This window comes from Puma concolor, chromosome C1, assembly GCF_028749965.1.
Source record: "Puma concolor isolate L17-30 chromosome C1, mPumCon1.1.hap2, whole genome shotgun sequence".
Lineage (NCBI taxonomy): Eukaryota > Metazoa > Chordata > Mammalia > Carnivora > Felidae > Puma > Puma concolor.
This window is the reverse complement of record NC_141674.1, coordinates 183,302,574-183,317,994: the sequence shown is the minus strand read 5'-3', so window position 1 is coordinate 183,317,994 and position 15,421 is coordinate 183,302,574.

The following is a 15,421-nucleotide window of genomic DNA, read 5'->3' as shown; positions in this document are numbered from 1 at the left end:
ACCAAGCTTTCCTTTTATCTTTAAATTTGGTGTCATTTTCTCCCTATCCTTTTCACCTCTGGGATTTTTCTGGTTAGAGATGTATATAATTGCCTTTCTGCCCACATCCCCTTCCAAAAGAATCTGTTCCCACCCACAAACCCTGCTGAACAGATGGGTCTAGTTATTCATGATTATATCAGATGACCCTATTCCTCCTGCTATAGGAGGCGAGGACCAGTGTGTAGAGAGCTGCTAGGCGAGTCAACCACAGGATAGGCCAAGCCAATTATATTTGAGAATTTTGAACTAAAGCACAAAAATCATAGGTGAATGACAGGTTTGGATTTGCAGGGTCACAGGCATTTGTTTTGAGAGTCGTTACATGGCAGGGGGCCTGGATGGCTCCGTTGGTTGAGCGCCCGATTCTTGATTTCAGCTCAGGTCATGATCCCAGGTTTCTGGGATCAAGCCTTGGGTTGGGCTCTGTGCTGAGCATAGATCCTGCTTAAGATTCTCTCCCTCTCTGCCCCTCTTCCTCTCTCTCTATATATATCTAAAAAAAAAAAAAGTAAATAGAGTTGTCCATCTGGCAAGCCTCAGCCACGTGTAAATCAAATTTATGAAGGAACCCAAAGTGAAAACCTTGTTTATGGAGTCAACGCAAGAAAGCAACATAGAATAGACATGCAGTAAAAAGAAGTAACAAGAGCTCTAGATGACATTTGTGAGATCCCTCCTCACCATCCTGGCCTCTTTCTACTTTCTAAGTAAACATGTTTCCCAGCATGGTTTGGTTTCTATCACCCAGCTCCAGGATTAATTGCTGACTGTCTTAAGCCAACCAGCAATATCACATCCTTTTGTTCACGTGATTGGTTCAGAGTGGGCATGTGAACCAATTAGAGACAATGAGATTGAGAAGACAGTGGAAGGAGGTTGGGGACAAGGAAATTTCTCTCTAACCCATGGGAGTTACCACAAAAGTACTCTCTGCTTTTGTTCATATGAACTAGGAAGCATGAAACTTTGGTTGTATCCGAATACCTCCTTGAGACCATCAGAAGAGACAAGGCTAAGTTGAAAGCAACATCATGGAAGACAGAGTACAGCAATGGAAAAATAAGTAGGGCTTTGTTGATATTATAGAGCCATTAGTTTTTGAAGCCTGCCCAATTTTTTGATTTGTCCGTCATATGGACAATAAATACCTTTAAATTCTTTAAATTGTTTGGTTGGCTTTTTTTCCTTGTTTTCTTTTGATTTTTAATGTTTATTTATTTATTTTGAGAGAGAGAGAGAGGAAGAGAGCAAACAGGGGAGGGGAAGAGAGAGAATCTCAAGCAGGCTCTGTGTTATCAGTGTAGAGCCTGATGCAGGCTTGATCCCATAAACCATGAGATCATAACCTGAGCTGAAATCAAGAGTCAGACATTTAACTGACTGAACCACCCAGGCACCCTTGGATTTTTTTCCCCACTGATTACTGAAATTTTCGATTGGAGCGAGACTAGTGATTTTGTAGCTCTCAGACCAAGCAGTCCCTCGAATTCCAACAGTTCCTAAGTAGAGCCGTCCTTAGCACTATTTTCTCCATTTTGTTTTTCCTGGTTCTGTGTCACTTAGCAAAACGCTTGGTACATACTAGTCACATCATCAGTACTTATTAAATGATAAATCCCCACCTCTCTTACACTTTCAGTAATTTTTTCTGCGTATAATCTTTGAAAGTAGTGCATTTCGAGGAGGCATCTGATGTTCAGGTTGTGTAAAGTGGTCTTGGAGAAGATTAAAGATACCCACTAATGCAATGAGGAAGGAAGAGGCCAGTCAACTTCATCACGACTGGGAAAGTAAGTGTTAGAGTTGTGAAAACAGACATCATGACACATACTTTCTTACCATATAGAGTCTATAGATACCTTCATTCCTACCTTGGTAAGACTTTGTCTTCTGCATTTGAAATGAAAACAGGAAAAAAAAAGATTGTATCTTTCCCACGGTCAGAATCAAGGGGTTTGCCTGAAACTTTGGTACATTACCTCAATCCTGACAATCTTGCCTGCTGGGGATCATTAGTGCTACCACATGAATGGGGAAAACGAGGAAGAAAGATTCATTAACTTGTCCAAGATAGTAAGAGTCTGAGCCGAGCCAATAGATAATGGAATTAGAAGACCCACTACTACTTTATGATAATTATCAAATTGTGATTCATTTGTGACCTCTCTGGCCCTGTTAGGTCTGGAGCTCTTGCTGAAAGGATGTCATAGCACACATAAAATATCTCTGGAAAAGTGCTTCTCTCCAGGAATGCTAACTGGGTAACTGGGAAATACTTACTTTCCACTGCTCAAGTTTCATGCTTTTTGACATTTGAACCATATGCTTATCTTATTTTATCCAAAAAAAAGTGATATATTTTGAAAAAATATCATACCGTGAAAATTTTCTACCTGATAAAATGACAGGTTTGTATTAGATGAGGTGGGAGACCCCTTCTAGCTCTAAAATTTTGTGTAGCTCCATGAGAGGCCTTCCAGTTTAAGAGAATACAAAGATTACTGCACCAAATATTCTATCAAACCACTGAAACTGCCTAAAAAGATCGTAAAAAGGTTACTTATATTTTTGGCAGTATCAGCGACTTAAAAAAAAATCAGATAAATTGAATTACATTTTGGAAGTTAACCTTCAGATTCAGATTAGGCCAAGAATCTCTAGGGCCCAATAAAACCTGAAGGGACCTGCCAGCATTTTCACTTGAAAGAATAACTTTGTTGTGATTAACACCAAACTACCTAAGGAGTGGAGAGAATAGCAGTTAGGAGTCTAGCAATTAATCACTGCAGGTATCTCCCACGGGTGAGGACGAGCTGAAGGCAAGCATGCTTAGCACTTTTTATTTTCTCAGGAACACAGCGGGCATCTTGTAAAATCGCTAGGATAGGCCCCACAACCAAAACAAAAGAGGACAAAGAAAATTCATGTACACAGGCACTGGCAATTTGCCTTCATTCTCTAATGGTAAACCCTACTGGAGACAGGAACCCTTTGGAGCGACCTTGTCTCTTCTTACCAAAGACAGCTTGGTATGTGATTGTGTGTTTGTTTAAACCAAATGCTTCACATTTATGAAATCTTTCAAGTGTCAGATCCCGAATGAATGTTATCATAAGAAGCTTTTTGGCCACATATGGCACAATTTTTCAGGACACCTACTTAAAGTGTTTGTGATTTTCAGTGGTCTGAAACAACAAAAACAATGAAAAAACTTTTAATGCACCAAAATTAACATAAATATGAGCCATACAGCTAAGCTCTGCTGTTCTTAGCATTGAAGTTAGTCACATCTAGTTTTGTTACTATAGAAAGCAAATCAGTTCTGCTAACTACAGCCCACAGTATTTTGCACATTATTTTTCTGAATTCCTTCTATCTATTTTAGTATTTGAAATGCTAAAAAATCCTGCCCCAGCACTTTTTCTGGGAAAGTCTTCACACTGTCTTTTGATCTATGCTACTGGTTCACAAGTCATTCTTGGAGGAGGTTATAAGGCAGGAGAGGGGATTTTATTTATGGAATTTGGTATTGTTTTTTCTGTTCACCGTACTGCATTTTTCTGCCGAAAAATTCTGCTGTAAATTGCAACAGGAAGAGATAAGGACAGCCTTTGTTAAGACCTCAGAACTGTGGAAAGAGGGTCCCTGAGTGAGATCCCAGCTTGAAAGTTATTTCTGCCTTCTTGGGTAAGACATTCTCCCCAGAATCTTAACTTTTCTGAGAGAAGAATAGAAATGCACCAATAGAAAAATCCATTGTGTACTTGCTAACAATCCAACGAGCTTGAAGGAAATGCCGGAGTCATGCCTCTGTTTCTACTTGCCCACAGGGAGCTTCTGTAGATAACCTTCCCATATCAGACCAAGAATTCTGTGCAACTAGCACTAGATTTCACACTATGGTGGACGGAAGGCTGAATGGAAGGCACTGAACGAACCCCTTGGTATCATCAGACATTGATCTGCCAAGGTTGATATTGGGTCTTGCCTGGCAATGTCAACTGGCCAATCTAAATGATTTCCCCCCAAACTCTTGTTCTTGTCTATCAAATCAAGCATAACTTTTAGTTCATCTCCCTCCATTCCAATGCGATTGTAGCTTGAGAGTGTTTCAGAAAGCTTTGTAGATTCAGCTGTCTCATTTTGATTACCACCATGAGAACTCCCTGGTATCCTGTTGTAAACTTTAATCTACAATATAGTTTCTTCTCTACCTGTGCCCTGGCTTCTATTCTTTTTGCAGTTGTTTAATAGAAGAAGGCAAAATCTTTTGATAAAAGTAGTTCACAACCTTCTCTGTCTTATCTGGAGACCTCTGTTCCATTTTCTGGTTATACTTTTATAAAAGTATTGAGACTTTCTGTAGTGAAGAGGACTCAGAGAGCCTCTGTCATGAACTTTGCTGAACTCAAATCAGGAGACCCGAATACATAAAACCCATTAGTTCATGAAGACCCATAAGGGAAATCCTTAACACTCTGTTGCTCAAGCTCTATGCAATTTTAAAATACAGATGAAAATGCCTTCCTTAAAGGGATGTTTTTATGATTAATGAGGTAATGTGCATAATGTGTTCTGAGTTCCTGGAGCAAAAGTCCCATATAGGGGAGCTATTATTATTTATTATTGCCATCCAGATGCTGGAACTATATATTTCCCAAGGACAAAATGAAATGTAGGACAGATGCAAAAATTCCAGATTATTAGCAAGCTCTAGGGAAACTAGCATATGGTGGATATCCTTTGATAAATATGCTAAATACATATTTATATGATAAACTGACTAGTGAAATTAGAGTGATGCCTTTGAGTGCCTTCACCAGAGTTCAGTGAATTCTCTGGTGCACTGAGAGGTGGATGACTCTACAGGGGGTAGGTGGGTTCCTGCCAGTGTTTGGAATAGGCCCCTTTTCTTTTACTGTAGCTGGAAACAATGATTAAGCAAAGAACCAGTGCTACTGAGGCTCTTTTATTCTCGGTCAATGGGACTAAGGCACGACCCTCTAAGAGGGCATTTGGCAGTATCTATCAAAATTGGAAATTCATATCCTCTTTGACCCAGCAATTCTACAACTAAAAAATTATCCTATGGATACACTTGCATTGTAGCATTGTTTACAAAAACAAAAATTGAAAACCACCTAAATGTTTGTCAAAAAGACGATGATTGCATAACTTACCGTACATGCATTTGGTGGTATATTATAGAACTAAAAAAATAGAAGAAGGAAGATTTGTATCTGCAGATTTGGAAAGGTCTCCAAGATATGGTTTTCATCAAAATGTAAAGCAATACGTATGGTATGACCGCACTTGTGTAAATAAGAAAAAAGAATTGCACAAACTGTAAGAGACTGTTGAATACAGAGAACAAACTGAGGGTTGCTGGAGGGTTATTGGGTGGGGGGATGGGCTAAATGGGTGAGGGGCATTAAGGAGGGCACTTGTTGGGATGAGCACCGGGTGTCATATGTAAGTCATGATCCCTGAATTCTACTCCTGAAACCCTTATTACACTATATGTTAGCTAAGTTGGATTTAAATAAATAATTAAAAAAGGAATGGGGAAACTTTTAGGGCATCAAAGTTTCTGGCAAAGTACTTAAAAAGAAAAAAGAAGTGTGTATAAGCTGAGATACACACACACACACACACACACACACACACAATAATGATTAACTGTGGTTAATTTAGGGGAAAGAAATTCGGTGTATCATGAGAGGGGGAAACCATTTCCCTTTTTATCTTAAACTTTTTAAAACTTTTTAAAAGTTTATTTATTTTGAGAGAGGGAGAGGGAGAGGGGCAGAGAGAGAGGGAAAGAGAGAGAATCTCAGGCAGGCTCCCTGCTGTCAGCGCAGAGCCCCATGTGGGATCTCATGACCCTTGAGATCATGACCTGGGCCCAAACCAAGAGTCCAACCCTTAACTGACTGAGCCACCCAGGTGCCTCTATCTTAAACTTTTGTAAACCATATTTACATATTACCTTAATGTTAAAAATAGATTGTTTTGGGGGCTCCTGGGTGGCTCAGTCAGTTAAGTGTCCAACTTAGGCTCAGGTCATGATCTCACAGTTTGTGAGTTTCAGCCACACATCAGGCTCTGTGCTGACAGCTCAGAGCCTGGAGCCTGCTTCGGATTCTGTGTTTCCCCTCTCTCTCTGCCCCTCCCACACTCACACTCTGTCTCTCTCTCTCAAAAATAAATTAACATTAAAAAAATTTTTTTGAACAATCTATTTTTTAAAAAAATTTTAATGTTGATTTATTTTTGAGAGAGAGAGAGAGAGAATGACAGACAGAGCACCACCGGAAGAGGGGCAGAGAGAGAGACACAGAATCTAAAGCAGGCTCCAGGCTCTGGGCTGTCAGCACAGAGCCCAAGGTGGGGCTCAAATCCACGAACCAGGAGATCATGACCTGAGCTGAAGTCGGACACTTACCAGCTGAGCCACCAGACACCCCAAGAATAGATTGTTTTTTTTAAAAAAAGTAATCTTCCTTTTCTTCCACTGAAGCTCAGAAGAAGGCAACTTGAAAAGCTATTGTCATAAGACAGCTGACTCTCTGGCCAATATTTTCTCCATAGGAGCACCCTGAGCCCCCACAGAAATCTCATTTCCATCCCTGAGTGATTTGATCAGAGCCAATGGTTTGCATATAAAACACCTGTGAGGCTAAACCTTTCTTATTCTCCCAGCCAGGGTGAGAGAGTAAGGATAAAGTGGTCTTTATTTTTCAATTTCATCACCTGTGATTTTGTTTGAAAAAATCTGTTTGCCTCTCATTCACCAAAAAATACACCTGTGACTATGTAATTGATGGTCACAGATTTTCATTTCTTATTGTTATAAACACATTGAAGACTAAATGTTCTCTCTCTCATAAAACACCTGTTCTTTTCATAATTAACAATTTTAGATTGAGCATGTACATTGAAAGTAATACTCTTGCAAAATATGAAAACCTAACAACATTATTTCCAATGATAGCCTTTCTTATATGAAAGTCAGCATATAGCATATATTTGTGGAAAAGTATTACAAATCAAAAATTATGTACAAATATCCAATTATCCAATTAGAAAAGATAATTATAGAGGAATCTTGTACTTCAGTTTGTTACAATACATCTGCCATACAAAAACTATTTCAGTTTTCTCATTTTAAAAAACTTTTTTGGGGGTACCTGGGTGGCTCAGTCAGTTAAGTGTCTGACTTCGGCCTGGGTCATGATCTTATGGTTTGTGGGTTCAAGCCCTGCGTCAGGCTCTGTGCTGACAGCTCAGAGCCTGGAGCCTGCTTTGGATTCTGTGTCTCCCTCTCTCTCTGCCCCTCCCCTGCTCATCCTCTGTCTCTCAAAAATAAATGTTGAAAAAAATAAAAAAATTAAAAAAAACTTTTTTAAACATTTTTATTTATTTTTGAGAGACAGAAACCATGCACCAGTGGGGGAAGGGCAGAGAGAGAGAGAGAGAGAGAGAGAGAGAGAGAGAGAGGGAGGCACAGAAACTGAAGCAGGCTTCCAGCTCTGAGCTGTCAGCACAGAGCCTGACACGGGGCTCAAACTCACAAACCGCAAAATCATGACCTGAGCCGAAGTCAGACACTTAACTGACTGAGCCACCCGGGTGCCGCCTTCAGTTTTCTCATTTTAAAGGAATTTAAAACTAGTTGCTAAAAAGAATCACAGTATGTACAGTCATATTGGACACACAGTATGAAAGTATGTAAGTATGAATCATAGTTAGAAAATAAGTCACAAGTATAGTAAGTTGGTCTTTATTATTTTTTTAATGTATTTTTTGATGTTTATTTGTGTATGAGAGAGAGAGACACAGAATCCAAAGCAGGATCCAGGCTCTGAGATGTCAGCACAGAGCCCAACATGGGGCTCCAACCCATCAACTGTGAAATTGTGACCTGAACTGAAGTTGGATTCTTAACTGACTGAGCCACCCAGGCCTCCCAAGATGGTCTTTATTATTAACTTAATTTTTAAAAAAATATTTATTTATTTTTGAGAGAGAGAGAGAGAGAGACAGAATACAAGCAGGGGAGGTGCAGAAAGAGAGGGAGACACAGAATCCAAAGCAGGCTCAAGGCTCTGAACAGTCAGCACAGAGCCCGATGTGGGGCTCAAACTTGTGAACCACAAGATCATGACCTGAGCTGAAGTCAGACGCTTAACCAACTGAGCCACCCAGATGCCCCTTAACTTGATCTTTATTTGGGATTCTTACACAATATCCCAGAGTTAAGAAGGAGAAATAATCCACAAACTCTTTCTCAAATGGAAACAGGTTCTTTGATAAGAGATGAACCCAATACCTTTACATGCCATTTACAATTAACCAGGGAAGTTTTAGGATGTGTGGGCAAAGCCACTCTGATATAATTGAAGGAACAAAATATTGCTCATTTCTACCCTGATGCACCTGGAATGGCCTTGAGACCATGTGGTATAATTAATGTGTGAAATTATTTTCTCCTTTAGCATACAAGGCTGACACTTGCCACCATAGTTTCATTTTTTATTCTTTTTTTTTCTTTTTTTTTAATATAATGAGCTTGGTTTGCTTCATGTTTCTGACAAAGGATAGCAAAGTATTATCATTTTATGAAGCTAAAGAGCAGTAGTGCTCAGCCTGTGGTCCCTGCATCAGCGAAATTGAATCATCTGGGAGCTTGTTAGAACGACTAATTCTTGGACCTTGCCCCAGACCTACTCAGTCAGAAACTCTGGGTGTGAGGCCCAATAATCTGTATTTAACGATCCCCAAAGCTTGAGAACTGCTTCTCTACAGGGATTCTTACAGTGTGGGACCAAGGACTATAAAATATCTTGGCCTGCTTTTGTGATAGCTCTGACCCTGTAATGAAAGAATATCTATTCCCAACTCATCTACACGATCCAGAGCAACTATTTTGAGAAGTCAGATACTCAGACTACTTGCATCAGAATCACATGAATGATCTGTTAAAATGCAGATTCCTGGACCTCTCTGAAGTCAGGGCCTGACTTCTAAACACTTTATGTAAAGTAACTCCATTCATTTTTATGACATTTCACATGTGCGGGAACTGAAACAGAGAAATTGGGTTAATTTGCCCAAGGTCACCTAGTGAGCTGGGGACGCAGCTATGATTTGAACCCCGGCATTCTGGCTCCAGAGCCCATGCTATTTTCTACTTTGCCATATGCCTTCTTTTATTAATCTACAAGCCCATTTGATGGGGGCACCTGGGTGGCTCAGTCGGTTGAGCGTCAAACTTTGGCTCAGGTCGCCTGCTTGGGATTCCGTGTTTCCCTCTGTCTCTGCTCCTCCCCCACTCATGCTCCGTCTTTCTCTCTCTCTCTCTCTGTCAAAAATAAGTAAACATTAAAAAAAAAAAACCTACCGTTTCCTATAAAAAAAAATCTACAAGCCCATTTGATGAGCTAGTCTATTTCTTTGGCTTCAACTTCTACCTATAAGATCATTTATTTGATATCTGTAACTGTGGTCTCTGTTGCTCACTGGACAACTTCACCAGTATTTCCCCATAGGGCATTAAACTATTCATATTCCCGCAAGTGAACTCATTACCTTTCTTGCTTTTCTTCTTATTCTTAGTTAATGGGTCTCTATTCTCCTGTCATCAGTGTAAGAAACCCAGAACTCACAATTCCTCTTTCCCTGAGTCTCCACATCTAACTGGTGATCAAGTCCAATGTATTCCATCTGCATACCATTTTTATTTCATTTCTGTTCCCTCCTCGTCTCTATTTCTACCCCATCTACACTTTGGGATTATAGTAATATTATTCACATTCTCTTGAGCAAAAGATTTGTTTTTACCTCACAAAGTATTAAGTCTCTTAATTGATAATGTTCTTTCTTTGAATTATCTACTATGAAGCATGGAGCCATATATGAATGTTACTTATAAAAAAATCCATAGGAAGTTATGGAACAATTTTCTAAACTAACTTCTCTTTTGTCATCAGTGTATTTCCCTCCACATATTTGTTCTTAGTCTTATATTGTTAATTGTTTTCAATTTCATTTTATGCCATTGTATCCACAATAAATTCCTTGCAGTTTCCCACAATTTGCATCTATCTATCTATCTATCTATCATCTATCTATCTATTCTCATGCTGAAATGTTCTTTCCTACTTTGTGTTTTGTATAAAATTAAAAAAAATGTATATTAAAATTTTTTTTAGGGGCGCCTGAGTGGCGCAGTCGGTTAAGCGTCCGACTTCAGCCAGGTCACAATCTCGCGGTCCTTGAGTTCGAGCCCCGCGTCAGGCTCTGGGCTGATGGCTCGGAGCCTGGAGCCTGTTTCCGATTCTGTGTCTCCCTCTCTCTCTGCCCCTCCCCCGTTCATGCTCTGTCTCTCTCTGTCCCAAAAATAAATAAAAACGTTGAAAAAAAAATTAAAAAAAATTTTTTTTAAAGTAGGCTCCACACCCAACATGGGGCTTGAACTCATGACGCCTAGATTAAGTGTCTCATGCTCTACTGACTGAGCCAGCCAGGTGCTCACCCCCCTACCCTCTGCATTTTTAAAGGCTCAATAAGTATCATTTTATTCTAGAAATGGTTTATGACAACTAATTTATGCTACCTCAATATGACACATATACTTTTAAAACTTTTTTTTTTTTTAACGTTTTATTTTAATTTTTGAGACAGGGAGAGACAGAGCATGAACAGGGGAGGGTCAGAGACAGGGAGACACAGAATCTGAAACAGGCTCCAGGCTCTGAGCTGTCAGCACAGAGCCCGACGCGGGGCTCGAACTCATGGACCGCGAGGTCATGACCTGAGCCGAAGTTGGCCGCTTAACCGACTGAGCCACCCAGGCGCCCCTATACTTTTAAATCTTAATACCTGTTGCTCTTATTTACTTAGATATTTTTGTCCCTTCTGAAGTATAACCTGTGAAGAAGATTGTATCTTCTTATCTTTCTGTCCTCAGTGGCCTGATACAGGCTCCACATTCAGAAGTGGCTCAGGAATTCCAGAAATAATAATAGTCATCCTTACTAAGCAATTACCATGTGATCATGACAGACCAAACTCAATGAAAACTGCATATATCACTACTTCTATGTTTTCGAGATTTCTATAATTTTGTGTTACTTTCTAAACATTTGAAACCCCTGTGTCTGTGCAATTGCAATAGCAATAGCAAAACCCTTCAAAACAAGTTTGTGTTACATGCTGGTTCCAAGAAGGGGGGAAGTTGGGGCACACCGCATCCTGCCCTCTGAGGAATCCGTGAAGGCAGTGAGAATGGCCGGGGGGCAGGCAGGGGTAAGGGAGCCTGGGGTGATGAGGTGGATCTTGCCCTGTGGGGGGTTATCAGCAGGAAACTACTCATAAAAGTGACAAATTCTCTGTAGTTTTACACTGCCAAGCCGGTGTTTCTAGCCTCATTTGTGGGAAGGGAACCCAAGAGAGCAGGAAATTTCTTTGATGCTTCCAGTTTTTGTTTCTTAGAGCTGCTGGTACAAGACACCACAAACCCAGTGATTTAAACCACAGAAATTTGTTCTCTCATATTTCTGGAGGCAAGGAGTCTGAAATCAGGGTTGGTTCCTTCTGAAGGCTCTGAGGGAGAAACAGCTTCTCTCCTCTCTTCTGGCAGTTGCTTGCAATCCTGGCATTCCTGGGCTTGTGGTGCATCACTCCAATCTTTGCCTCCATTTTCACAAGACCTTCTTCTCTGTGTGTCTAAAGTTTCCTCTTTTTAAAAGGATGTCCTGGGGCACCTGGGAGGCTCAGTCTGTTAAGCATCCAACTTCAGATCAGGTCATGACCTCCTGGTTCCGTGGGTTCAAGCCCCATGTTGGGCTCTCTGCTGTCAGCATAGAGCCCGCTTTGGATCCTGTCCCCCTCTATCTCTGCCCCTCCCCCCTGCTGGCACACACACACACACACACTCTCTCTCTCTCAAAAATAAATAAACATTAAAAAATAAATAAATAAAAGTATGCCCTAATCTAGCATGAACTCATTTTAACTTGATTACCTCACAAAGACCACATTTTTGTAAGTTCACATTCACAGGTTCCAGGTTTAAGACTTGTGTACATCTTCTTGGGAAACAATTCAACCCAGAGCACCCCCTAAAATTCCCTTGGATAGGCTCAGCATACAGACTTTTCCACTGCTTCGAGGGTGGTGGTGATGAGGGTCGTGAAGAAGTGAACATGGCTTAGGAACACTGGGGTTTGTGTCATAAACCCCTCACACTCCACCCATGCAAGTGGATAAAAAGCACACTTACTTATTTTCACTTTTTAAGGTTCTGAAATTGTATTCAAAATAAATTTTGAATTTAATTGAAATAATTCTGAATTGCATACTTGCTATAAAGCGTTAAAGTCAAGAGCATAATAACATATTTCTTTAGATTTTAAAACATTTTATTGTGGAAAATTTTGAACATACACAAAAGTTGAGAAAATTGAATAATGAACCCCCGTGTATCAATTGTTCAGCTTCAACCATTATCAGCATGTTGGGGTCTTGCTTCATCTAACCCCTATTCCCAGGTGGGTTTCTTCCCCAAAAAATATTTTAAAGGAAAGCCTAGACATCATGTCGTTTTGCTTGTAAAGACTTCAAAATATATCTCCCATCAAGAAGGTTAGTGGCATTATGTTTAAAAAAAAAAAGCCCTTCAGTGTCCACCAGAATCTCACTCCTAGAGGATGGGTTCCTCTCCTATGCAGATAGTTTAATTAGACTCTTTTCTCATACTTAGCATCTGATATCAATCATTTCCCCCCAGCCCACCCCACTTCTCCTCAGGGTGTTCACTTTTTTACTTAAATTGATCACTGCTTTAGTTATATATTACTTTGTAACCAATTACTCCAAAACTTAGCAGCTTAAAACAACAAATATTTATCATTTCAAGTTTCTGTGGGTCAGGAATTAAGAAACCTGTTAGTTGGGTGATTCTGGCTAAAGGTCTCTCATGAGGTTGAAGTCAGGATGTCAGTGAGATCTGTAGTCATCTGAAGGCTTAACTTGGCCTGGAGGCTCTGTTTCCAGGATGGCTCATCACATGGCTGTTAGGAGGAGGCCTCCCTTCCTAATAGCTCTTGGCAGGAGGCCACATACAACTCTGCAGATGATTCCTTGAGAGTCCTTAGAAGATGGCAGCTGGTTCACCCAGAGAGTTATTCAGAGAGAGCATGGAGGAAATCACAGTACCTTTTATGACCCGTTTTTGGTAGTCATACCCTATGACTTCTACCCTGATCTATTTATTAGAAGCTAGTCATTAAGTCCAGCCTTCACTCAAAAGAGGAAGAATTAAGCCTCACTTGTTTAAGGAAGGAGAATTTAAAAATTTGTGGACATATTTAAAAATTACTACAATTGAGGCACCTGGCTGGTTTAGTCAGAAAAGCGTGCGACTCTTGATCTCCAGATCGTGTGTTCGAGCCCCACATTGGGGTTATAGATCACTTAAATAAATAAATAAGCAAACTTAAAAAAAAAAACAACAAACCACTATCATCAATGGTGGGACATCACACAAAAATGGAGACGAAGTGAGGGAGGAGTTAAGATGGTGGAGTAGCATGGAGACCCTGATCTTGCCTCATCCATGAAATGCAGCTAGATCAGCACCAAACTATTTTGAACACCTAGGAAACTGATCTGAGGGTTAACACAACAATCTGCATAACCTGAACCACAGAACTTGGCAGGTACATGGTGTGGAGAGGTGAACTGGGGGACAGAAGAGCCTCAGAAGGTAGGGAGCTGTTTTTGCAGAGAGAGGACAGAGGAAGAGGGAGAATGTGGTGCATTAGGGTTGTACAAGAAAAGCACTCCCCCAAAGTAGCTGGAGACAAAGAGAGAGAAAGAGTAGAAACACTTGTAAGGGGCTGAACAAGAAATCTGTTCCCTAAAACAATTGACAGGAAGAAAGGAGAGGGTTTCAATGCCACCACGATTCTATAAACAGTGGAGCACAGAGTCTGGAGGTTTGGAGCTCAGCACCTGGAGGTACTCTGGTCAGCAAGTAGGGCTAATCCCCAGGAGCAGGCAGTGGGGGTTGAGGAGTCTGTGTGTCACAGAGGGAGGAGTGGTTCCCCTGCTTGGAGTGCATTTGGTAGAGGCCATATGGTCTCCTCACAGGTAAAGGTCCCAGGGGAGACCATGTTTTCTGGTATTGGGACAAAGACAACAGAGTGTGGTGACACCTGGTGCCGGCTGTGTGTTGTGATTTGCCATAATCTCTGAACATTTGCCACTGCATGATCTAAGGAACATTTCCTGTGGTAAGCTGGCACCCAACCATTGCTTAGGGAGACCTTCCCCAGAGAGTCCGAGTGGGTCTAAGCTGTGGGAGTCTCTTAAGCATAGGGTTTTGAAACACAATCCCATCTGAGACAAAACTCTGGAGGGAAGGCCACCTGGCAAGCTGATGGCTTGGACATAGGAGTGGACAGAGTTGATGGAAGCCTGAGACAAAGGACGGGTGCTTCTTTGCTGGTTGGTGAGAGCCTGAAGTTTCTCTGCCAGAGACTGGAGAGCTGGATGAAGTCATTTCCACCACTCCCGTGTGTGCCACACTGATCCACCCCAGTAAGCTAAGCAGCGCCACCTAGTGGAGAACAGAGTCATTACACCAAGCCCCGCCCAACTGTGCCCTCCAAGAAATTCCCCTAGAAGATCAGCACAAGTCTCACCACGTTCTTAGTGTATGGGCTATAGAGGGCTTCATAGTTTCAGTTCTAGGGGAAACTGGATGTAACTTTATTCTGGTTTCAATCTGTTTGCTGATTTATTTATTTGTTCATTTTCTTTGCTTCTATTTTTGCTTAAATTGTTTTCATTTTTCTCTTTTTTTTCTTCCTCTTTCTTGGATACAGAAAGAAAAATTTATTTTTATTTTATATTTTTTACTGTTACTTAATTTTTAATTTTTTATTCTACTTCAACTTATTTTATTTTACTCTGCTTTATTATATAATTTTTTTAATTTTTAAATTTTTTCTTACTTTTTTCCTTTTGTTTCCCTTTTTTTCCTCTGTTCTATCAAGTTTCTTTCAACAAGCAGAGCAAAACACATCCAGGATCTAGCTTCCTTTATTTGATTTTTTGTATTGCTTTTAATTTTTTAATTTTAATTTTTAATTTTATTAATTTTTTTCTTCCTCCAAAATGAAAAAAATGAGGGGCGCCTGGGTGGCGCAGTCGGTTAAGCGTCCGACTTCAGCCAGGTCACGATCTCGCGGTCTGTGAGTTCGAGCCCCGCGTCGGGCTCTGGGCTGATGGCTCGGAGCCTGGAGCCTGCTTCCGATTCTGTGTCTCCCTCTCTCTCTCTGCCCCTCCCCCGTTCATGCTCTGTCTCTCT